Here is a 15498-nt window from a genome sequence, read left to right as displayed (position 1 = left end):
AGATTGTTTCGCGCTAAATCTGTTTGTATATAAGAACGGTACCTGGAAAGTGACTGCCATCTTTACTCGGCAGCTGCAACGATTAATTAACGCTTGCCTCCAAGTGCGACATTCTAGAAACATGTGGTGCAGAGCATTAAAGGAATCCAGGTTCTCAGGACGACCTGAACCAAGCAGAAATAAACGTCGCCAACCGATTCTGTGGCGCTTATGGGTAGTTGATACACTGCCTCTTTTTGGAGATATTTGCATATACAAGGGGTGACTGATAAGTTAGCAGCCTTAGGTAGTTAGCGATGGCGATGGCTCATCATCTCGCTACCGATAACACTAAGTACATGATTTATTGTTAGTATAAACAGCTCTCTCTTTCCTTTATTTGGTTCATTTCGAGTTATTTCTGGTACAAATGAAAACACAACGTTAACGGAAATTCGGAATTCTCGCAATTTACAGTACTTTCCTGTGATCGAATTGTTTGTTAAAAGGAAATACGCCGAAACAATGTTTGGAAAAAATATCATCTGTTCTTGGGGATTCTGCACCTTTATATACAATGGTAAAAAATTGGGATCGGCTATTTCAATAAGGAAGAGAGTCCTAAGAAGACGACAGTAGTGACCGAAGAAAATGAAAAGCCGAAAAATTAGTACTGCAGATTAACAAAGAACGTGTATTTGTACAAGAGAAAAATTAGTGCAAATTGGGCACCGCTAATTCCCACACCGCTCATCGTTGTAACGATTTAATAATTTGAATGAAATTTTCATTTGCATTGTGACCGTTGATGAAACTTAGGTTCGTTAATATGGACAAAGCCCAAACAAGAGTCGATGCAGTTGATAAAGCAACCAGCCAGAAAGGCCACCAAGGAAATTCAAAGTGAAAAAATTCATCAAAGATTATTTTTACTATTTTTTGGGACAATGAGGGAATTTTACTAATTGATTACTTGCCTAAAGGGACTGCAAAGAACGACCAGTAATCCGCTAACTTACGCGAGGTAATCGTACAGAAGTGACTTGACAAATTGGCACGGGGTGTTTGCTTTTGCCAGACAACGCGCCCGTTCGCACCAGGTTGCGAGCGCTGCCCTAAAAACTACGGGAATTTGATCATCCACCCTACAGTCCGGCTGTAGAACACCATTTTGACGAGAAATCGAGGATTATTTTGAAAAATAAAGAATATATCACCATCCTTTTCTTTCATTAAGTACATTAGGCTGCAAACTTATCAACCGGCCCTTGTACAGTAGCCGTTCGTAAACTAGAACTCAAAAAATTAGAAAAGCTTGGAAATTAATACAAAAAATTTATTTACATGTGCCGCTCTGAAAATAGAGTAAGTGGTTCTAATTTCCGAGCTTTTCTTATATTTTGCTTCTCATCCTTCCAATATTCTAGTTTTATGTAGGTAGAGTAGGTGAATGTGTTTATGCACTAAGTATTGATTTTCGTAACGTTAATCCGTCGCAATACCAATTGAATACCTCTGTTTGACACATTACCTTGGGCTAGTCTCGACTGCAAGTCAGGGAACTCTTTCACCAAAAAAAGGGCAGAGGAGGAAGGTAATTGTTATTTCAAACAACCACCTGCTATTCGGTCCCACAGCGGTAGAACCCTTTTCCGCAACAAAAGCCTAAAGATAATGCGCAAAACGAGTCTATCTATTAGTGTTTCTCAGCATCTTTCTGGCAACTGCTGATCGTAAATAACTCCTCTGTATCTGGGTAAATTTTCCGATGAATCCCATCTCAACTTATACATTGGAGAACACATAGTCAAGGAATCGTAACTTCCCAATCTTGTACCTGTAAAATTGAAAACCTCCACATCTGGCTAGAAGCTGAGTAAAGAAATAATCAATTTCATCATGCTTTCGGTTCAACGGCGGACTTAGTTGCTAATAAGCGGTGCAATCTATCTCCCCCCTGAATGTATGTTGTTGTTTTTCATGAGTAACTCTCAGTAGACTTGTAAACTGTTTTATGTTCCTTGGCAAGGAGAGTAATGGGAGTAACTCTTGCGACCACTATCACCATTGGTACCATTCCCAAAACCTCCGGCCTGACTTTCACCCTCCTCCGCCCGTCAGCGGTTCATCGGGCATGGAGCGAACTCTGAAATAGAAGTATAGTGTTCGCTGTTCACTCTTTGGTGGAGTGTAGGACATCCACACCGTCAGACTGTGCTTCAGTTTCACTATCATCACACTTAGAACGGTGTAAGTTATAAGCTCACAGCAACGAGATAAATACAAGAAGAACATAGACATCCATCACGACTAGTATTCGAACCCAGAGCAGCGAAATTGAGCGGCTGACTCTCTATCCCCTCAATCATCGCGCCGTCAAATAATCCCTCAATATACGCAAAAGGTAGCCCGATAAATTGAATATAGTTTCTAGCATATCTGCAATCCCACGGAATTCTGACTTTAAGAGTTACGAGGAGTCGACATTAACGACTCTGCACCTTACCTCGATGAATAGCATTTATAACCTCCATGACAACAATCAGTGTGGATCTTTCTGCTTTAAAACCGGACTGACTTGGTGATAACTCCCCAGCAGAACATATCGCTTCCTCAAGTCCACTCCTGATAAGCTTTTCGAGCACTTCCCCGACTGCATCAAGTATATACAATGATTGGTATATAATGGCAACTCAGGGTCTCCTTTGTCTTAACTGATCTGCGATAGCCTTGACACTTTCCAGCGACAAGGAGAATTGCCTCCAGCAGTTGAGCGTTGAATGCACCGAGGAGCAGGTCCCGTCGGTAATGGAACACCATATTGTGCACCTTTGCTGGTATATCCTGGCTTACTCTCTTTGGTCAGGACTGGGTGTTGCTACCATTACTGAATTTTCAACAGTATCGGCTGTAGCGCTACCACCTCCCGCACTCCCGATATTAGCCTTTGCGACATTTCATGCACAGAGAGAGTGTCAGGCTGGTCGAGAGATAGCTTCAACCACTGCAACATCGTGATGTATTGCTGGTCGTTCGTCGGAAAATCTTCCGGAGCTCGCAGTCCGCCCACCGATGACGCCACTGATTCCGACACAAATAACGGAAATGCTTTCTTCGTAGCTTGGGCGCTGGAACGTTGGGTCCAGTGTCTAAAACTATGAGACCCGTACCAAGATCTGATTCCCTCTGCAGCCTGAATGCTACATATTATTTATTACATAGTCGCTGAAAACCGCTATCCCTAAACACCAAAACCAAGCAAAGCAATCCCCTCGGCTTTGGACCCCCGACGGAAGTTGGGAACCGTCCCGAAACCAGCTACAGAGCCTCGTAATAAATCGGGATGTCATGTAGCTGGGTCTTTGTTTCAGTACTGTTTGCTGATTAGCACTAGATCCGCTTTGACCGCAACGATTTGTGCCGGCAGCGCTATCATTGAAGAGAGTTATAACCTGCAAAGCTTTTCCGTATTTAAAGTCTGCTTGAAATTCAGTTTCTCAGGCTGTATTGCAATCGAGTTCGAAGAAAGTTTGAGCAACTGTGCTGATAGTACTGTCATGAATATGGCCAACGGAAGTGACTTTTAAGATGCTTCTAATGCCTAGACAGGAAAATAAGAACTGTTCCAACTTCTGAATCCGACAGATCATAAGTTTTCGAATGGCACAATACACAATATAAAGATTCCTGTTTTGGTAGGAAGTAATAAGTCGAAAGATACCATGATGACATTTTTGATCAAAAGTTAAATTCATCGGCAACCTGCGATTCCGAGGACGAGAAATTGAACAAATGGGTCCCTCATGCAGAGGCAATTAATTTTGCTAATGGTTTGCTTACCAGCGTCTAGAATTGTTGTCTTTGTGTTAACGGCAATGCCGTACGCTTGTCTGCAAAATCTAGCAAACGACAGTCTAAAGCAAATGAAATTTTCTTAAAATCTAGTCACGGACCTTTATTTTTTACATTATTGAAAACGCTTGGAAATTACAAATTCTTACAAATTAGAATTAGCCAAAACTTTTTTTCTAATTTTCGAGGAACTGCTGTCTAACAATTTTTAAAGAGCTCGGATTTCATCGACGATCCCGCTAGGATTCGAACCGAGGTCGACAATTCAAATGTAACGCCTGACCAACTTGTTTTTTGAAAATGACCAGAAGAAAAAACCCTAAATACCAACTGCATTTAGTCCTAAACAAGTCGGAAAACCGGAAACTTGACGCATCAGGTATAAAAGGTTTTGTGTTTTCTTATGGAGGAGCATAACGCATCCATTGGCCAATAGCATTGACTCACGATATTTAAATCGCTCAGTGCTGTCAGCGGTGGTGACCTGCCCAGAAATAAGCGATTCAAATATCTCGGGTCAATGCTATCAACCAATGGAGAACTGCGTAATGAAATCGCTTCACGTATTAACGCAATCTGAATAAAATGGCGTTCCACAACCGGTGTTCTTTGTGATCGACGTATCTCTACACTTCTGAGTGTTGGCCTACTATAAAAGACAATGAACGACATTTTGCGGTAATGGGGACTAAAATGTTCCATTAGACTAGTGACGTGACACTTTTTGATCTTATCCGAAATGAGGATATCTGCGATCGATATGGGGTTGAATAGATCGTCGAAAAACTGCGAAAGAGGCGTTTTCGATGGTGTCGTTACGTACGTTCCCGCTAACGAAAATTCACTTGCCAATATTGGTCTGAACATCGAAGTCAATGGTAAGCGACCAAAAGGCCGGCCAAAACAACGGTGGCTTCATACACCGGATGGGGATTTAAAAGCCTCACGATTACATCCAGATCAGGCATTTGATAAAACAAAATGGCGAAACCGATCAGGACGAGCCGACACCGCTTGTGAACGGCAGAAAGGCTGAAGAAAAAGATGTGAGGAGCGACGAGGGCATGACAGTTCCGTGTCACATAGCTAAAAATTCCATTGATCTCTATTTTTTAGAAAGCTATTTAAATAAATCATTTGAATGATAGCCCTTGACAACAGTCAACCTCATAGGCTTGGCACTCTGAGTTTAATATTATTAGCAAATGCGAAGAATTTAACTGACACCAGTAAAAAAAGGGCTGGGGAGAAGTAGATTCTTCATGAATAGAATTTTAATATTTCATTCGAGTATAAACCATTCTCGTTAATTATGACGTCACCATCTTATTTGTGTGGCTTAAGATGCGGTAAATACGCAGGAAATTGATAAGTTTAAACTGCTATAACTTTAACACTAATAGTTGGGTTTTCATGAAACTTGGCATGCGTATGCACCATACTGCCTTCTATGCCGGTGCATAGAAGAAGAATTTAGTACTCTTGGGATCAACTTAAGGGGGGTTTTTCAGTCAATTTCTAAAAGTTGGTAATATACTATTAGTAAGTTTATGTGAGTAGATATCGGAATGGGACATATTTTGAGGCCTAGATTTCACCTAAGCACACCACCCAGATATTTTTTCAGAATTTTAGGTCGGGCAGTTTCTGAAAATCAGTACTGTGTCACTTGAAGTGTGTACATGTTGACTCCTTATTCACGCACTTTGCAATTCACGCTAAAACTAATGTCAGTTTCGGAAAGTACAAATCGAGACCTTTCATTTGATACCCTGCGCGACTATATCCGTTGAAATTTTCTTAACCCCCCCTTTGCATGTATGGGGAGCCTAAACTCCACCTAAATTTATGCCATTCACGGTATGCGTGGGATTTCATAGTTCCCATCTGTCCAATTCCGTTCGGATCGGTTTAGCCGTTTTGCAGAAAAGTGGGTGACAGACAGACAGACAGACAGACGAACAATGAAACACAAAACCTTAAAAATGGCCATAGATTGGTTGAAAGGAGTGGTTTATTTGAAACCTGTTTCTAATCATGAATGTGTTTTTGACGCATCTTAGAGAACTTCTAAAATAAGAAAGATTTAGACCACCAACATCATGAAATTAAGGGAAGTTTCAGCAGAATAAATTTCTATTTCCAATTTGCCTTGGTATATATCTCTCCAATAGAAGCGCTTGACTCCTAGGATCAGAGTTTTCTAGCCAACATTTCCAAAATATTTACAATGTCTGGATTGATTAAGCAATTGTGTCGGGCCGCCTACCTCCACCACATTTGATAAGCAAACCCATCTGTTCTGTGCTAAAAGCACCTGGTTTCCAAGAAATTTTGACTGCTCATTTGAGGCAGGTGCAGCCCATCAGATACTGTCATTCCTCTGCACTAGGAACAACGGGTCAGTAATTGGTAGTCAGGCATTAGTTGATCCTTTTTACTAATCCGCAAACACAATAATAATTTTCCAGCCCCTTCTCGAAAACACTGCAAAACCGACTCACATATGGTGAATTCTAACGCTTTTTCCGAATAATACTATCTAAAATTGTTAATTTCAAGGAATTGTGGCGAAAATATCCCATCTGAAAATTAAAAATATTATAAACGCTACCCTTAAACTTGGAAAAATTTCAGATTTGCAACCCAAAACCAATCCGTCCGCCCATTATTTATTTTCACTTTTACTTTTCAAAATATTTACTCAGCCATTCCGCACGCCCCGCATCAATAGTAAGATTGATGGCGCCCGCGAAGGGTTAATAGTCTATCAAATCGTAAACATTGCGCTCTGCGCCCCGAACCGCAAACTTTTTGACAAACAACTGCAAGCATTTTACACTGCATCCCGGGACCAAGAGTCGCAAGAACGCTGCAACCGAAGGAATTCCCCCCGGAATAGATGCCGACCAGCGAGAAGACAACGGAGACGCAGATCGCGGCCTCAAGGCGAGACAACAAAAAGAAAAGTGGAAACCAGTGCCCGGCCACCCTCCCCCACCTGAGTCCTAACCGTCGACGAAGCGGGCGACAGCCCGTCAGCCTGCCAGCCAGCGGCCCGCGGACCCTCGCCTGTGCCTTTGCCTTCGCCTCCACTCAACATGGACACTCGATTTCGCTGCGCTTTCGAGAAAGTCTAACTCTAATTGTCCATACCAGTCTGAAACAGGAAGCAGGTTCCAATTGTTCGAGGCGACGGCGGATTCGTGCAGTTTTCTGGCCGTGGGTCGGGTCGATTACAGTGCGGCAAACATTGGAATTGGACGCCCTTGTGTGTATTGCAAAATGGACACAGCGCGGCGGCGGCGGCCCGTCGTCTTCGGTCGATTTTCCCCCACACGCAACTCACCGCTTTTCACACTCCACCCGCAATTCCGCGCCGTGATCACGCTCAAATTCACACGATTCCCGTCGATCCTAACCGCTGCACTTTTTCACATACGCAGGAAACGGCCACGAAAAAGGGAATTTTCATCATCGACCCCGGGCATCGGGAGATTGATGGACTTGCACGAACGCTCGCACACAAGAGTTGGAAGTAATTGTCAGGAATGTCCGCGCTTCCGAATCGAAGCAGATTTTCCACTCGAATCGATTCACGACGCGCTCAAACTGGATGGGGAACAATCGCGACGGTTTCACGTTGAAATTTCCGCAACAAGACGCCTGATTCACTGCTCTCACTGCCGTTTTCAGTAAACACTTTGTCGCCTGGGATGTTTCCGACGTCCGACATTTACGTTTTCACACCTCCATTTCGTAGAACTGCATTGCCATCTTTATCGCTTTATGCTTTTTTATTTTTCGATGGATTTTCCTTGTGCGCCTGAGAAGAAGAAGAACGTTTCGTTGAATTCGGTGGTGCCAGACTCATCGGAAGGCGAAAATGAGAGTCATTGAAAGGTGGCGTTGCGCGAAGCGTGGGGATAAGTTGAAATTCTTCCTATTTTCCCGTCGGCAGTTATTGTTTAAATTGTGGGAGGAATTATTTTTAACATTTCAGAAGAACTTTATATCGAATGCATGGATATTACGTGTGTTAATCGACTGGAATCAATTATGGGCCAGCCAACGCTTAATAATTATTTTGTGTGGCTTCAAGAGGATGAATACAGCTGAGGTAGAAATACCATTAAATAATTTTGGAATGAACCTGGAATGGTCATCGATCACAACAAAAATAGAAAGGAGGAGTAAGTTCTGAATATTTTTGATAAAGTTATGAAATGCACTTTATTCGGTAAGACGATACAGAAAATAGCTTGAAAAATTTACGTCTTTAAAAGCTGCACTGGAGAATGGAAATACCGATAGGACCCCCGTTTTCTTAATTTCGGGGTTTCGCATATCGGTATGGGCACATAAAATAAGGGATTCACATTTCAACTAAATCGGTTGAATAGTCTCACAAAAATTCTGGAAGTTATATGATTCGCAAGCATGAGAACCACTTGGTGTTCCTCCAGGAGTTTCCAAAGGTGTGCAAAATCATACCAATAGTCGCTTACATAGCACCACTGGTAGCTTATAAGCATCGGTTACCCATTTTTGTTTCATCTCCAATAGAACATCGTAGTTTTCATAGTTTCGGGAATCCAGAAGCAACTGTAGGGTCTACAAGTAATTTTTGGTTACTTTGTCCAGTAATTGAGATCATTTATTGTTCATAAAACATAATTATAACGCAACGACATTTTGATTATATAAATATCTAATTAACTACAGATGAATTCGTAAGTACAGAAAAGAAAAACTTGACTGCTCTTTTTTATTTTCTATATCGCTTCTCACTGACTTTTTACTTGCCGATTGCTTCGCCAGCCTCTACCCACGGGTAGGCGAGCCACTCAGGCAGGTGAATTGTATTGTTCACGTGCGGACCCCGGGTGTTAGCCTGTGCCTCCACACTACCCCACCCGCAGCTGATGCCGTGCTTCAGCGACAAACCCGGCTCTTGGCTCTCCAATTTTAGGGGCGCGGATCAAATCTGACGCGTCGTGCATCCCTTCTCCCCGAAACATCAGCTCCGGAGACAAAACGCTTTAACCTGGACGCGGAAACATTCTTGGACCTGCCGCCGACATCAAGCCTAAAGAAGTGCTCCCCTCTGTTCAGCACTTCATATGGGCCCTCATATGGTGGCTGCAAGGGCTTCCGGTAAGCATCCACACGAACCAAGATGTATGTGCAGAACTCCAGATCTCTAGGGGTGTCAGCACTCGTCGAAAAATGACCGGATGGCGCGGATGATTTAAATCTTACTACGGTGTTCTGACCTGCAATCGAACACACGATCGCTGAGGAGTTTCAAATTCTCTCCGTATATCAACTCGGCGGAAGTGGCGACAAACTCCTCACGATGGGCTGTACATAGGCCAAGTAAAACCAAAGACAGGACCACGAGGAGTCATAGTGTGCCATTATAGCGGCCTTCAGAGCCCTATGCCAGCGTTCCAGCATTCCATTGGATTGCAGGTGGTACGCAGTCGTCCAGTGAATCCCAGAAGTTGGCCCAACTCCGGGTAAACTCGAACTGCATTCCTTGGTAAGTAATGACTTCGGCCGGAACTGCAAAGCGTAGGATCCATTCACGAAAAAGGGCCGCGGCGCACGATTGTGCGAAAATGTCGGCCAGGGGTACTTTCTTTGAAAAGACTGCAGCTAGGGGTGCATCTGTTTGAGGAAACGACCGAACCTTGTCTGGATCCGGTTGGATTCCCTCAAGGGAACTCTTGTGACCTAAAAACTTAATCTGCTGTTGAAGGGATTTCCACTTTTCAACGTCAAATACAATACCGGCCTCTAGGAGACGTTGAAAAATGCATTCTAGATGTTCCAGATGCCCCAGAAGAAGAGGCGACCAAAACATCATCCAAGTATACGAAACAAAAGTTAAGGTTTCTCAGGAAAGAGTGAATAAACCTCTGAAAAGTTTGCGCCGCATTGCACAGACCAAAAGGCATCCGTGTGAACTCGAAGAATCTGAAGGATGGACATATCGCATATCGTAATATCTTCTGGAGCTACAGGGATTTGATGGTACGCCTTGGCTAAGTCCAAGATCGTGAAAACAGGGTAGTTAGCGAGGTTATGCGCAAAGTCGAGAGGTATAGGGTACCGGTCTGGCATGGTCTGAGCATTCAGACGTCTGTAATCGCCACATGGTCTCCAATCGCCGTTGGACTGTGGGAACATGTGTAGTGGCGAAGACCAACAGCTATTTGGTGATCTGCAAGTGTCCTGCTTTAAAAGTGTGTCAAAACAAACAGCGAGTTTCTGGGGTGGCAATGGACGCACATTCGAGAAAATATGAGAGCCAGTAGTGCGGATGTGGTGCTGTACATAATGTTTAGCTGGCTGCGTGAGACTACTTTCGGTAGTTTTATTGCTATATTTTTGAAGAAGCGCACGAATACGAGGGTCGTCTACCTTTTCAAATGATCGAAAGACTGACAATGGAGCAGGTGGCAAGTTTTCCTGAAGACTTGGGTGAAGTTGAGGGGTAGCAACCCATATCCACTAGCAACCCATAGTGGCTTAGAAAGTCTGCGCCTAATATGGGACTACTGATGTCCGCTACTACGAAACGCCATGAGAATGTTCGTAGAAATCCCAGACTTACGTCAATTTGCCTGTAGTCGCAAGTATATATGGTTGAAGAATTTGCCGCCACTAGTTTGAGTTGTTGCGGAATCATTTTGTGATTCTGCGATACGGGGAGAACTGAGACGTCTGCGTCAGTGTAGATCAGGTAATAGCGCTTACTCAAAGGATCGCAAATTGTTAAGCGGCGTGGAGCTGTCGTCTGGGTAGCCACCGCCGGAACTCCCAACGAGTCTAGTTTTTTGAAATTGTGAACGAGTACGGTCTGACACATGTCTCTGCTTTGTCGGCAAAGATACGGTGGTACCAGCAAATTGCAGGACTCGTTGAATATCCCGACACCCGACTACCCAATCGCCCATTTCGGTTGGTGAGCCGCGAACGAGTTCGGGACCTACCACCCGAACGCAAACCTCCAACTGTTGCCGCTAGTATGGAAACGGTAGCTCCGGGGGTTACCACCGTCTGCTGCAGCTCTACAATTTGCCCGTGGCTTCCCGCGACACTTCATTGACCACGGAGTGCGTGCACCTCGTGGATTTTGTCAGCAGTGTTTGCTTTAATATGACAAGAAAGAGGGACCTTCTTCTTTCTTTGGCATATATTTCCCATCCTCTCTCTTTACGGGATAAAGTTGAAAAATTAAACTTTACCATGATGATATCAGAGAACCCCACTTTAGGGGCTGTAATTTTTAAGGCACTAGCCTACATTATAACACAAGTTTCAAAAAATCGATTTTTCTTGTTTGCGCCTTTCAGCACCTTACACCTCGAAGAATGCCCTCTTAAAATATTTTGGAAAAAATCGAACGTTAAAGCAGTGTAAAATGGTTTCAAGCGTGAGTGCGTTTTCGGTTCGTCGCAGCTGCTCTCGTAGCAGGATGGACTCTATTGTATATCTTTTCCTCCTAAAATACGGAATTTTTCTATTCATTAGCTTACATAGAAGCAAGCTTACTTTTATATGGCCCAACTCTTCCCCGCTTGTCGTAAGAGGCGAGAAAAGAGAGAAATTTGTGGGCTAGCAGTCGGAAAATTTTGAAACTTTATTGCTACCGAAACGTCAACAACGCTTCGAATAGGACCTAACCTAACGCCGAAGACCTTTGGCTATCGAAAACGAAATATGATTAGGTCGCAAACCTTTCGATCGACGTTAACAGTCAATTTTTCATCCACGATGATGAGGAGCTGAAGAGGTGTAAAGAACACTTCACCATGATCTAACCATATCACACTCGGTGAAGCTACGCCTCTTGTGGATGAAGTGGCTAGTCATTGTAACATGCGAAAACCTTTGGTTATCGAAAACGAAATATGATTAATATTTTTTGTTGTTGAAATATGATTGTTTAGGGTATGGGGAGTCCTAAGTCCATATCCACATGATGTCGGACCGGACCAAATGGAGAACAACTTATTTCCACGTTTCTTGGTCCACGGATCCCTACTTTGGGGCATAGCATCCAAGCATACAAAAACCAGAAAAGGACTAATGGTTTCATTCAGGGCAAAGACAACTCTTCAGAGACTGCCTCACCTCTGCTTTAGTCTAACTTAGACTCAAACAACTGGCTGTTTAACTTCAATATAATTCGCAACTACTTCCACTTGTATGGAGATCCTGCCAATCAGAGACTTGGAAGAAGGGGATGATCGCTCCAAAGAATTCCAAAGAAAGGCAAAGAAAGGGGTTTTGAGTGTAAATAATAAAACAATCCAAGAATACATCTAAGAACATCTCGAAAGCCTGATGGACCAAGAGCAGACTAGTTTCCGCTCTGGATCTCGTGCATTAGCTACGTCAACATCATTCGGATCATTTTGGAGCAGTTTGTGGAGTTTAGATCTTCACTTTTGATAGTATGAACAGGGTGTGTATCTGGAGTGCTCTACGCAGGAGAGTTTCTGGAGAAACTAATAGCTATTATCAGAGCGCCATATGATGGCAAAATATGTCACGGGCTGCATCGAAGTAAAATCTCAGAGAAATTTAAAGACCAAAGTTGTGTCCGCCAGGGGTGGATCTTGTCACCCATATTACTTCTTGTTATCGGTGACGTTCTTCATGCTGCCTTGCCCAGAGGACTATGACTTCTTCTTTTTCTTCAGCCTTTGTCCCGTTCACAATCGGGGTCGGCTCGTCGTGATCGGTTTCGCCTTTTGGTTCTATCAAATGCCTGATCTGGATGCAGTGGTGAGGCTTTCAAATCTCCATTCAGCGTATCAAATCACCCTTGCTTCGGCCGGCCTTTTGGTCGCGTACCATCGACTTCGATGTTCAGATCAATCTTGGCTAGTGAATTCTCGTTGGCGCGAATTACGTGGCAATACCATCGAAGACGGCTCTTGCAATTTTTCCACGATCGGTGTAACTTAATATCGATCGGGAATACCCTGATTTCAGATGTGATCAAAACGCCGTCGTCTCCATTACCGAAAGACGCCGCTCTTGTCTTTTATAATCGGCCATCGCTCAGAACCATAGAGAGCGACCGGGCGGACGACATTGCGGTAAATTTTAGATTTGAGGCGTTCGTTGATACGTCGATCACACTACGCTGATGCCATCTGTTTGCTTCCTCTCCTGGTCATAAACCTTGGCCAAATGGCTCTGCATTTAGGAAGACAGGTATTATATATAGAGTCAGACTGAAGATAAGCAAACAAAACCGAGGGTCTCAATCTGAAGGGTTATCGCACTCTTCTTGTCTGCATTAATGGGTAGACATTGCTGGCTACAACATGCAGTGGAACCCACTCCCCTAAGATAGCCGACAAGTGGGCCGTCCGAAGAGCACTCGTCAAAGAACAGCAAAGGAGGTGTGCGGGCATCTTGGGAAGTCCTGGGGGAAGTTGAAATGCATTTCACCGAACTGTGAACGATGGAGCGTAGGTGTGATTGACGCGCTATAATCAACCAAGGCGTAAATGGTAACCATGATTATCATTAACCAGGACTACCTTGATGACTCTCCTGTATATTTTTGGACAGTCCCTGTATGCGTGATGATATACTTATATTTAAGAAATATTCTAATTTCTGTACTCATCCTCCTGAAATGATATAGATCTTTATTCCAGCCTAAAGCCTGCTTTAAGCCTCAATCTTTGTCTCCAGTTGGTTTATGGAGCTAATGCTCGCATTGGGGGTGGAAAGTTTAATTGAAATTTTTTTCCAGGTGGCCCTTCAAGGATCCCCAAATGATATTCAGTTCGACGAGTATCCAGCTGTAATCTGGTAAAGAATCTAAATCAGGTCATAGATAAGAAAAGTAAACACTTCTTGTCCAATATCTAGGTTACGGAAATAACCGGTATCCGATCTAGGTCTGCCTTAATAAGGAACTCCAGACACCCCGGTTTTGCGCCGAAGCCCACCAATTCAATATCGTTAAAAGTTGTCTGGGGTCCTGACCTACGCGATCGCTCCATTTCATGCAGGGTCTGCCTCGTCTTCTTTTTCTACCATAGATATTGCTCTTATAGACTTTCCGGGCGGATCATCCTCATCCGTACGGATTAAGTGACCCGCCCACCGCAACCTTTTGAGCCGGATTTTATCCACAACCCCATGTAATCGTCCAACCCCATGTAGGAGGCCAAAAATTCTGCGCAGGATTCTCCTCTCGAACGCGGCCAAGAGTTCGCAATTCTTCTTGCTAAGAACCCAAGTCTCCAAGGAATACATCAGGACTAGCAAGATCATAGTCTTGTACAGTGAGAGCTTTGACCTTATGGTGAGACGTTTCGAGCGGAACAGTTTTTATAAGCTGAAGTAGGCTCTGTTGGCAGTCAACAACGGTGCGCGGATTTCATCGCCACAGCTGTTATCGGTTGTGTTTTTCGACCCTAAATAGGAGAAATTTTCAACGGTCTCAAAGTTGTAGTCTCCTTTTTTTCTGGTTCGACCAGTGCGATTTGATGTTGTTGGTTCTTTGGTTTTTGGCGCTGACGTTGTCATCATGTACTTCGTCTTGCCTTCATTAATGTGCAGTCCGAGATTTCGCGCCGTCTGCTCGATCTGGATGAAGGTAGACTGTACATCTCGAGTTGTTCGAGTATAGAAGACTAATTTCCACTGTTCTCAGCACTTTCTGTTTCAGTATCTGATTAGTGGCGTCGACTGAATCTTAGCTGTTGTACGTTTCCGAGAAGCGGAGCAAATTATACTTTACAGTGGGAAAGACTCACAACGTCTCTAATCATTCTATATAAGAACAGAAAAAAAGGCAGTGGTCGCCTCTATATCTCAACAGATCGATTATTGATTTGATGACGACGGCGTTTAATCATCAGTTTCTCGATCTAGTTGCCTTGGTTCGAATACCGGTTCATCATGGATGTTTGTGTTAATCTTTGTGCCTAACCGCTGCTGTAAGCTTTGCACTTGTACAGCACTAAATGTGATGATTGTGAAACTAAAACTAGACCTGTATGGATGCGCTATACCCCACAAAGGAGTAAACAGAAAACATATTATTATGCATATATACAAGCAAAGACACAAGCACCTAATATCTTGTATGCAGGGGTAAATGCATTTATTTTGACCTATTCCTTATATTTTACAACGCTTAATGGAAGTAAAAGTAAATCCAGAAAAAGATATCTAATAAAAATTGGTCTTAGAAGAGTATTGTGGCGCAAAAGGATCATTAAATCTAAGGAGAAGGGGAAATTCTCTAAAATATATCTAAGATAACTTTTTTCATACCGTCAAGTGATCTTAAAGAATTAAATTAGAAATAATTGATAGACAATTATTTTCCTTTGTACTTCAGGATAACTCTTCCATTTTATCCACTTATGAGAGAATTTATTTGTTGTAATTTGTGATGGTGCAAAAAAATAAACATGAAATTGGATTGATTGAGGGAAATACAGTCATAGAGCGATCGAAACATTCCAAATGAATTATGTAATATAATTTACGCATCAATAAAATTGCATTTGAACTTATCCGAATAAAATCGTCCTTGCTACCAACTTTCCCAACCGAAACATCCCAATCAGTTATCAGCCCTCTCACTCGCGACAACTTCACGGCGTAAACGTTTTC

At 43.1% G+C, this 15498-nt stretch overlaps 1 protein-coding gene across 4 annotated transcripts in view; it reads right to left on the bottom strand.

Moving 5' to 3' along the window:
• LOC119650256 (putative uncharacterized protein DDB_G0271606) overlaps window positions 1-7654 on the bottom strand; it is a 41373-nt gene extending 33719 nt beyond the window's left edge. For 2 of the 4 annotated variants that reach the window (XM_038052848.1, XM_038052850.1), the window contains exon 1: window positions 6988-7654. The gene's annotated coding sequence lies outside the window, so the exon portion shown is untranslated. The remainder of the gene's footprint in view (window positions 1-6987) is intronic. The other 2 variants (XM_038052849.1, XM_038052851.1) reach the window with 2 other exon arrangements.
• Window positions 7655-15498: the final 7844 nt, after the last annotated feature.

This window comes from Hermetia illucens, chromosome 2 (assembly GCF_905115235.1).
Source record: "Hermetia illucens chromosome 2, iHerIll2.2.curated.20191125, whole genome shotgun sequence".
Lineage (NCBI taxonomy): Eukaryota > Metazoa > Arthropoda > Insecta > Diptera > Stratiomyidae > Hermetia > Hermetia illucens.
The sequence above is the reverse complement of the archived record's forward strand: the minus strand, read 5'-3'. Positions and strand labels throughout refer to the sequence as shown.